Source organism: Malania oleifera, chromosome 3 (genome assembly GCF_029873635.1).
Source record: "Malania oleifera isolate guangnan ecotype guangnan chromosome 3, ASM2987363v1, whole genome shotgun sequence".
Classification (NCBI taxonomy): Eukaryota; Viridiplantae; Streptophyta; class Magnoliopsida; order Santalales; family Ximeniaceae; genus Malania; species Malania oleifera.
In genome coordinates this window covers 49,927,116-49,938,291 of record NC_080419.1, presented here as the reverse complement: position 1 = coordinate 49,938,291, position 11,176 = coordinate 49,927,116, and positions in this window count along the sequence as shown.

The window sequence follows — 11,176 nt, the reverse complement described above, 5'->3', positions numbered from 1 at the left end:
AGTTTTATCATATTATGAGACCATAACAATCAATTTTATTTTTGATTATGTTCCCATTAATCAGTTCTCAAAGTGGGAACTAGGAATTTTTTCAATGTAGAAGTGGCATGAGAGTACAACTTAAAATAGAATATAAAGTCATATAAATTGTAGAAATAGTACAAACGAGGGAGAAGGAGAGGGAGATGAATGAACAAATATTAGAGGAAGGAATAAATAAGTTTAAAGAAAAAAAATAGATTGAAGAGAGAGAGAGAGAGAGAGAGAGAGAGAGAGAGAGAGAGAGAGAGAGGGAGGCATTGTAGTAACCCGAACAAATATATATATATATATATAATAAAATAATAAATATCTTGGAGGAGATATTTTTTAAAATATTTATATATAAATATCTTGGAGGAGATATTTTACTTATTTAAGAGCTAAGTTATGTATTTTTTTTTTATATAACTCTCTCTCTCTCTCTCTCTCTCTCTCTCTCTCTAGAACGCACGCCCACTCTCTCTCTCTCACTTCGATCTTTCGCTGATCGTTACCCGTTTCAACGATCGGAAGTTACCACGAGGATTAGGGAGTGAATTACAAGTCAAGCGGAGTGGATTCTCGAACTTGGGAAAAAGCTAAGGTTCGGTTTTCAAGCGTCTTGGGCTGTTTTTCGGGAAATAGGTAAGGGGATTTAGTTAAGTCAGTTTTTTAATGATTTTGAACTGTAAGAAATGTTTATGGAGTAAGTGTATTTATGTTTTTAGTTGAGGTTTCAAAAACCGATCGTTCAAAAGGTCATTTTTCAAACTTAGGATATATGGTATCCTACTTTATGTACAAATGAATGGCGGGAATGTCAGTTTTATGTTTTTATACCATAATTACTATGTTTTCATGGTTGTCTACGGGTTATGGCAGGTGAATAGTATGTATGTATTATGTTATAACCGAAATGATGAATGTTTGTGAAATAATGAATTGTTTGTGAAATATGCTAGAATTGCTTGTGAAAATACAGGATGATGTTTGTGGCCATGAGAGCCAGGTATATATTTAACGGATGTGAGCCAAGTATGATATGACAACCGAAGGCCGGAAGTTACATGTTAGGTTTTATATAAAATGATTATGAAATATGGTTTTATTACTTAAATTACACGATATGCTTTAAGAACCCTGATGGACCATTATGTCTGGAGCACGGTATCGTTGCTAGGATTTATATATGTGACCATATGCACAACACTGTACTACGAGAGTGGTGTGGTGGTCTATGCCGATTAGCCTTGGTAGAAGGTGTACCATACCTGGAAGGTCGGACTTTAAGGACACGATAGGGCAATCAGGGCAAGCAAGTACGTTGTGGATGCCTGTGTAGTTGAAGTTATGACACAGATGAATATTAACTTTGTCTGGGTTGAGTACCCCAGGCTTAGTTCAGCCTTTGGGTAGCACAACCTTAACCACGGGGGTTTATTCATGGTGTTAGTCCCAGGAGGTGTCTTTTATGCATATATGTACATTTATGTAAATGATGATGTTATGAAATGAATGAACTGTTTATGTTAGGAAAACGAAACGAGTATTTCCAGCTGTATATATATGATGTTAAGACAACTATTTTCGGTTATATGAAAAATGGATGTTTTCTGTAAGCACTAAAAGCATGCTACCCATACACTGATATTAACTTGATCACCCTTACTGAGAAGTGTTTCACCCCAATATACAAATCATCTTTTCAAGAAACTACAAGTATCGTGCTTAGCAGGATTAGGGGGTGAAAGTTAGATTAGCTCCTTTTTGAGAGTGTCTGTAAGAACTCTTGTGTATGAAAGTTATGTTGTCAGGCTCAGGGTTTGTATTATGGTTATATGGACCAAACTAGTTGTCCAGTTTTGGTCGGATTGTAACATGGATGCATAGAAACCTTTATAGATGAACAAACTTAGAATTATGGTAATGTATGTATGAAGAATGTTTCATTACTTTCGCTGCATTATTGTTAAATGATTATGGTATCAGGTACGCAAATGTCACTTTAGTAGCACCCCGAGCCCACGTGGCAGGTCGGGACGTTACAGGTAGTATCAAAGCCTAGGTTTGCTAGGTTTTGCAGACTTTGTCAGTGATAATTACCAGAATATAGGTTGATATAAGTTAAGGATAAAAATGAGTAAGTTAGGTCGGGCTTTAGTCTGGGAGTTCTAGGACGATGATCTTTCAATGGTCTTTTGTGCTTTTCCTGGAATGATGATTTCAGGAAAATCATGGTAAATCCATCAATGGTTTTGGTTCTAAATTGAAGGACTAGAACTCGGAAATTTAGGTTAGGAATGATAAGATGGAAAAGTATGCATGTAGTGTCAGCGTTATAATTAGGGATCGATACCTTCATAGTTCGGTAGTAGGAATGTACAAGTGATTCTTTTAACTGCAAACTTGTATGTTTTAACTATTAGACATTCCATATTTGTATCAACCATAATAAATGTTGAATTTCTAAGTCAATTTCTATCCTAACTTTAGGATGGAACCCAAGGGAAAGGAGGTCATGTCTGGAGGGGACAATCATGTGTATGCCTCTAGTGAAGATGACGTTGAGGCCTCGATTGTGCTGCACAGCATAGCACGCCAGGCTAGGAAGGAAATTCAGAGGGATTCTCGAGAGCAGGGTTAGCTAGTGGCTGATAGAGGCTAAACGTTTCAATAGTTTTCTCTGACGAACCTGCCGGAATTCTCAGGAGGACCAAACCCAATTGCGGTAGAAGACTGGATTCAGGAGATGGAGGAACTGTTAGGGGTGCTAAAATGCACAGAGGAGTAGAAAGTGAGGTTCCCCACATTTAAACTGGTGGGAAAGGGAAAGAGATGGTAGAGATCGGTTAAGCTAGTGGAGGGACAGCGGCCAGGGTATGCATTTGTTCCTTGGAGTCATTTCAGGGAAGTCTTCTTCAACAGATATTTCTTTATTGCCACTCGGGAGATAAAAGTCGAGGAGTTCTTACGCCTAACCCATGGATCCATGACCGTTCAGCAGTATGCAACCCGATTTATGGAGCTATCTTGATTCACTTCACATATGGTCATGGATGAGAAGAAGAAGGTTCAGATGTTTAAGAGGGGACTGAGATAGACGATACGTGCGCAGGTGGCAGCGTTATTGGTCCAGAGCTTTACTGAGTTGGTGGACAGGACTATGGCAGCAGAGGCCAGTATTCAGGAAGGAGAGAGAGAGAGGCGAACTAGAAAAAAAGGCCCTTATCTCATGGGTCTCAATTTAGCTCTAGTTAGAGTACGTGGAAGTGGCCTAGTAATTTTATGCATCAGCATCAAGAGTTAGGATCTCAAGCCTCTCAAGGGAGCTCTCCGAGTGCCACTTGTCCCAGATGCCATAAGAATCATCTGAGCAAGTGTAGGGCTGGAACAGCTGTTTACTACCAATGTGGAGTAGTAAGGCATCAAGTGCAGGATTGTCGCGCGACGCTGAAGTACCCACCTTAGTTACAGCAATATGGGAGAGGGAACGAGGCACCACGAGGGGGTCACCAAGGGAATACAGCCCAGGAACGAGTGTATTCTATGACATCGGGTGATGCCGAGCACGCAGGAGATGTTGTTATAGGTATTATTTATGTGCTTTCCCATAAAGTTGTTTTTCTTGTTGATTCAAGTGCAACCCACTCATTTATACCTATGAGGTTTTTTAAAGTATGTGAAATAGAGACTCAATCGTTAGAAGTTGAGTTAAATGTGGCCATGCCGATAGGATCGGTTGTTGTATGCAGTAAAGTGGTTAGAGACTCTCTAGTGGAGATTCAAGGGAGAAAGCTGCCCGCTAGTCTAATCCTTTTCGATATGCATGGATTTGATGTTATTCTATGGATGAATTGGCTAGCATCCATGTAACGCCCCGACCCTCTACGTGGGCTCAGAGTGCTGCTAATTTATTCATTTACTTGATAATCCACATTCTAATATCATGTACGCAGCGGAAAACATAAATATAATCTCCTAAAAATATTCAGTATGATACCAGAGTTTTCTAAATTTATCTACCAATCATAATAAATTAATCACCCACCTGTATTCAAATATATATACATATCTCCAAAAACATAACCTACACCTCCAGTATTCACAACACCAATATGTTTCACAATCGTTCAAAAAATCTAAAAGACTTAAAACATAAAACATAAAATATTTGCATTCCCAAAAACATCATTAAAATGTTTATATCCTTTCTTTTTCCTTATATCTTCGAAAAATACTATAAAACCTCGAGCTCTTCAAGCTCAATCTCAAGGAGGTCCTGAAAAAAAATACATTTATATTCGGGTGAGACACATTTCAGTAAGGGAAGAAACAATATATTAAAACAATGTGTGGCTAACATGAGTTTATATAACAACATAATATTTAACATTTGAAAATCGTTAACATAATTTCTGAAATCATTCTCTAAGCCTAACCAAACACATGCAAAAAATTTAACCCACGAGATTACCCAAGGATAGGGGTGATTACCTGCCATATAGCACCCCTCTACTCTGATACTTAGGCAACCCGAAGGTCACTACTAAAGCATACCAGGACGCTCACCTTACTCAGTAAGCCCTCAAGTATTAGATTAACCTCGCACTCATATAGTTCAAACAAAAGTTTACCAGCGAAGGCCCCAAGGATAGGCAAATCTACCCGCCCATAAAAATAGGTTCCCTCTTCCCTAGTACGTTATGCAGCTACTGCCACATCTAAAGTTACTAGCACACTCGCCTTTCTTAGCAATCCCTCAAGCAAAGAGTACGCTCCGCCTCATCACACCATGTTCTACGTATATAGGTACTTCTAATATCATAATACTTTATTCTTTCTGTCATTTTTTAATCATACACATATGTTCATGTTCATAGCTTAAACATTATGTTGCATTTCTCTTTACGTAATCTTCAACATTTCATCGTTCACATTTTTCATTTCATTCCATTGTCATTGCATAACATTTTCATTCCATTTCCTTCGTACTATAGCTGGTCTTTAGCCATCATCAGTTAGTCTACAACTCCTTTTAGCTGTCATCAGTTTGTTTACGTAGAAATATGCTAACTAATTTGACTGTCTTTTAGTTGTCTTACATTTACATGGTTGCATTTAGTATACACAAGCAACATAGTCCATAACATATTTTAATCTCAATACTTTACTTACTTAGCCTGCATCTCATACATTTAACATATATTTGCACAGAATCTCATGCCACACAATTTAACAATAAAATTTATACATATTCCTATAAAATTGGTCAACCTACATTTAACATTTATATGCTGAGAATACATTTCATTTCTTATATAATTCCTCAGAAATCACTTTTCACTTTCAACTGTTTACTTTCACATATACATAGCTACATAAGAAATCCTAAGCTCAAAAACATAGTTTTACATGGTTGATATTTTATAATTCACACCAGAACATACATATAATATAACATAATTTATTACCTTTAATTTCATAAAATCTGATTTAATACATAATTTCCCCTTACCTGGTTTCTTGAACTATGCCAACAGGGACCTCGAAAAATACTTGCGGCGCTCACCCGAACCCTGAATAAAAAATTCTAATTCCATTAAATTAATCCTAAATAAAATACTATTTGAATATTTCCTAGGCCCTTAAATACCAAATAAACACTTATACCCTCAAATATTTCCAATTTGTCAAAATTTTCAAATCTCACTCTCGCTTTGGAGTGGGGTCTAGAAAACCCCAATTAAAAATTTACTCATGTCAAAATGATGACGGTCACGACTAGGACCCCGTGGTGGCGCTTGATCATCGATTAAATAGCAGATTTAACGAGAAATTGAGAAATTAGGAAAAAATTACCTTACCCTGGGGTTGGTGCCTACGCCGCTCCCATGACAAATTCGCTCCAGTAGAAATGTCGGTGGTGGAGTTAGGAATCCAATGACACCTTCCGTTTTTTGATCGGTCGAATATCCGTCGAGAAATGAGAGGAGAGAGAGAGAGAGAGGCGGAAATGGAGAGGCGGGAGAGAAGGAGACTAAGAGCGCCTTTCCTGAGGAAGATTATTCAATACATAATATATATATTATTATATTATTGTTAAATCTTATATATATATATATATATCATATTATTTATTTAATAAATCAAATTTAATAATATTTAATTAATTAATTAATTAATAATACTTTTTATTTAATTAATTTTTTTAATAATGTTTAATTAATTAATTAATAATTATTCTTAACTTTTTTTTTTTCATACTATTTCTTTTTACTTTTTTATTTAATACATTAATTTATTAATGTTTAACTAATTAATTGATCAATAATTTTAATTTATTAATTAATTTTTTTCGGGTTACTACATTCTTCCCTCCTTTAAAAAATTTCGTCATCGAAATTTTGCTAGCTAATTAATCATTTCCTTAACCTCTGAAATCAACTAACCAACCTCATACCACACATTTTCATATATTTCAATTTAAATATCAAACACTCAACTTGACCACAAACCAATTAATCACATCACCTAAATTATTCTCCTTCAAAGATTTTTCTTCCTAAATCAACAAACCTAACCTTCGAGTTCAAATTCCAAGTTCTTATTTTTCTGCTCAGAAATATTACCATTGATGAATTTACCATGATTTTCTGAAACTAGCTACTTCTTCAGAAAAACACAAAAGACCATCAAGGGATTTCTGCCCCCAAACTTAGGAAACATAACTTAGAATTCCTAACGGTATCTTAATCTACCCATCCCTATCCTTATCGCAACACAATCTTATACTCTGGTATATAAATCATTCCTAACCTAATACTCTAACCTTTCCATATCCAGGAGATGTGAATCTAATCACACTTCCGGCTGGACATTGCTCTGATACCATCCCGACCCTCTACGTTGGCCCGAGTGCTACTAATCCATTCATTTACTTGATAATCCACATTCTAATATCATGTACGCAGCAAAAAACATAAATATAATCTCCTAAAAATATTCAGTATGATATCAGAGTTTTCTAAATCTATCTACCAACCATAATAAATTAATCACCCACCTGTATTCAAATATATATACATATCTCCAAAAACATAACCTACACCTCCAGTATTCACAACACCGGTATTATGTTTCACAACCATTCATAAAATCTAAAAGACTTAAAACATAAAACATAAAATATTTGCATTTCCAAAAACATCATTAAAATGTTTATATCCTTTCTTTTCCTTATATCTCCCAAAAATACTATAAAACTTCAAGTTCTCTAAGCTCGATCTCAAGGAGGTCTTGAAAAAAAATACATTTATATTCAGGTGAGACACATCTCAGTAAAGGAAGAAACAATAGATTAAAATAGTGTGTGGCTAACATGAGTTTATATAACAATATAATATTTAACATTCGAAAATCGTTAACATAATTTCTGAAATCATTCTCTAAGCCTAACCAAACATATGCAAAAGATTTAACCTACGAGATTACCCAAGGATAAGAGTGATTACCCGCCCATACAAGTAGCACCCCTCTACTTTGATACTTAGGCAACCCAAAGGTCACTATTGAAGCATACCAGGGCACTCACCTTACTCAGTATGCCCTTAAGTATTAGATTAACCTCATACTCACATAGTGCAAACAAAAGTTTACTAGCGAAGGCCCTAAGGATAGGAAAATCTACTTGCCCATACAAATAGGTTCCCTCTGCCCTAGTACGTTATGCAGCTACTGTCACATCTGAAGTTACTAGCACACTGGCCTTTTCTCAGCAAGCCCTCAGGCAAAGAGTACGCCCCACCCCATCACACCATGTTCTACGTACATAGGTACTTCTAATATTATAATACTTTATTCTTTTTGTCATTATTCAATCATACACATATGTTCATATTCATTACGTAAACATTACATTGCATTTCACTTTACGTAATCTTCAACATTTCATCGTTCACATTTTTCATTTCATTCCATTGTCATTTCATTGTCATTGCATAACATTTTCATTCCATTTCCTTCGTACTACAGCTGGTCTTTAGCCATCATCAATTAGTCTATAACTCCTTTTAGCTGTTATCAGTTAGTCTACGTAGAAATGTGCTAGATCTGCTAATTTGACTGTCTTTCAGCTGTCTTACATTTACATAGTTGCATTTAGCATATACAAGCAACATAGTCCATAACATATTTTATCTCAATACTTTACTTACTTAACTTGTATCTCATACATTTAACATCTATTTGCACATAATCTCATGCCACACAATTTAATAGTAAAATTCATACATATTCCTGTAAAATAGGTCAATCCACATTTAATATTTATATGCTGAAAATACATTTCATTTCTTACATAATTTCTCAGAAATTACTTTTCACTTTGATCCGTTTACTTTCACATATACATAGTTACGTAAGCAATCCTAGGCTTAAAAACATAGTTTTACATGCTTGCCATTTTATAATTCACACCAGAACATACATATAATATAACATAATTTATTACCTTTAATTTCATAAAATCTGATTTAATACATAATTTCCCCTTACATGATTTCTTGAACTACGCCAATAGGGACCACGAAAAATACCTAGGGCGCTCACCCAGACCTTGAATCAAAAATCCTAATTTTGTTAAATTAATCCTAAACAAAATACTACTTTAATATTTCTTAAACCCTTAAATACCAAATAAACACTTATACCCTCAAATATAACCAATTTGTCAAATTTCTCAAATCCCACTCTTGCTTTGGAGTGGAGCCTAAAAAACCCTAATTGGAAATTTACTCATATCAAAATGATGATGATCACGACTAGGACCCCGTGGTGGTGTCTGATCATCGATTTAACGAGAAATTGAGAAACTAGGGGAAAATTACCTTACCCCAGGAATGGTGCCTATCCCACTCCCACGACAAATTCGCTCCAGTAGAAATGTCAGTGGCAGAGTTAGGAATCCAACGGCACCTTCCGTTTCCCGATCGGACGAATATTCATCGAGAAATAAGAGGAGAGAGAGAAGGACACTGAGAGCGCCTTTCCTGAGGAAGAAATCTTCCTCAGAAAGGTTCAATACATACTATATATATATATATATATATATATATCATATTATTTATTTAATAAATCAGATTTAATAATATTTAATTAATTATTTAATTCATAATATTTTTTATATTTTTATTTATTTATTTATTTATTTAATTTAATAATGTTTAATTAATTAATAATTACTCTTAACTTTTTTTTCATACTATTTCTTTTTACTTGTTTATTTAATACATTAATTTAATAATGTTTAACTAATTAATTAATCAATAAATTTAATTTATTAAATTTTTTTTCGGGTTATTACAATCCAGCTCGCAAGCATAAATTGTTACAGGAAAGATGTAGTATTCAGACCTCCAAGGGAGCAAGAGTTTAGATTTATAGGGTCGTGTGTGCGCTCTGCACCACAGATCCTTTCGATGATTCAAGAAAGGAGGTTTCTCCAGGAGGGTTGTTAGGGGTACCTTGCATATGTGAAAGAAGTACCAAAGGAAGGACAGAAGCTGGAGGATATCCCAGTGATAAGGGAGTGCTCAGATGTGTTTCTGGAGGACTTACCAGGATTACCTCCTAACTATGAAGTAGAGTTCACCATTGAGTTGACTCTGAGGACGATGCCAATTTCCAAGGCTTCGTACTGAATGGCTCCAACTGAACTAAAACAGCTAAAGAAGCAACTACAGAAACTTATAGATAATAATTTTATCAGACCAAGTGTATCACCATGGGGAGCGCCGGTATTGTTCGTGAAGAAGAAAGATGGGTCGATGAGGATGTGCATCAACTACAAGGAGATTAACAAGGTAATTGTAAAGAATAAACTCATTACCACGTATTGACGACTTGTTTGACCAGCTGAAGGGTACTCAGGTTTTCTCTAAGATCGATCTGCGATCCGGGTATCATCAGTTGAAAGTGAAGTCAGAGGACATGTCGAAGATAGCCTTTCAAACTCGGTATGACCATTATGAATTTTTGGTAATGTCGTTTGGTTTTACGAATGCACCTGTAGCATTCATGGACCTAATGAATAGGGCGTTCCATGCACACTTAGACCAGTTCGTGGTGGTGTTCATTGATGACATCTTGATTTATTCGAGGAGTTCTACAGAGCATGAGACTCATTTAAGGCTAGTACTTCAGGTACTTAGAGAGAAAAGGTTATTTGCTAAATTCAAGAAATGTGAATTCTGGTTAGAACAAGTTGCATTTCTAGGACATGTGGTGTCTAAGGAAGGAATATAAGTAGACCCGAGTAAAGTAGAGGCAATAGTAAACTGGGCGAGACCGAAGAACATACATGAGATTAGAAGTTTCTTGGGTTTGGCAAGGTACTGTCGTCAATTTATCGAGGGTTTTTCTAGGCTGTCAGGTCCTTTGACACAGCTTAGGAAAAAGAACAGCAGGTTTGATTGGACTAGTGAGTGTGAGCAGAGTTTTCAGGAGTTGAAGCAACATCTAGTCACAACCCCAGTGTTAACCATTCCATCAGGGGATGGTGATTACGTGATTTATAGTGACACATCCCAGAAAGGGCTTGGGTGTGTTTTGATGCAACAGGGTAAAGTTATCGCTTATGCTTCTCGTCAACTCAAGGAGTACGAGAAGAATTACCCTACGCATGACTTAGAGTTAGCAGCTGTGATTTTTGCATTAAAGATCTGGAGGCACTACTTATACGATGAAAGGTACAATATCTTTATGGATCATAGGAGCCTCAAATACTTCTTCTCCTAGAAGGAGTTGAATATGAGGCAACGCAGATGACTCGAGTTGATTAAAGACTATGACTGCACCATTAGTTACCACCCATGAAAAGCTAATGTGGTAGTTGATGCATTGAGTCGGAAGTCAGTGAGTATGTTGATTTTAGCAATTGTGAAACAACATCAAATTATGATGCATCTAGAGAGGCTGGGAGTGAAGTTGGTGGACAAGGATCTATGAACATTCATTGCCAGTTTAGTTATTCAGCCAACTTCACAAGAGAGAATCAAAGTTGCTCAAAAGGAAGACACAGAAGTGGTAGAGGTTATGGAAGGGGTTCAGAATAGTTTGAAGCCAGATTTCAATATCTTAAATGATGGGGTATTGAGAT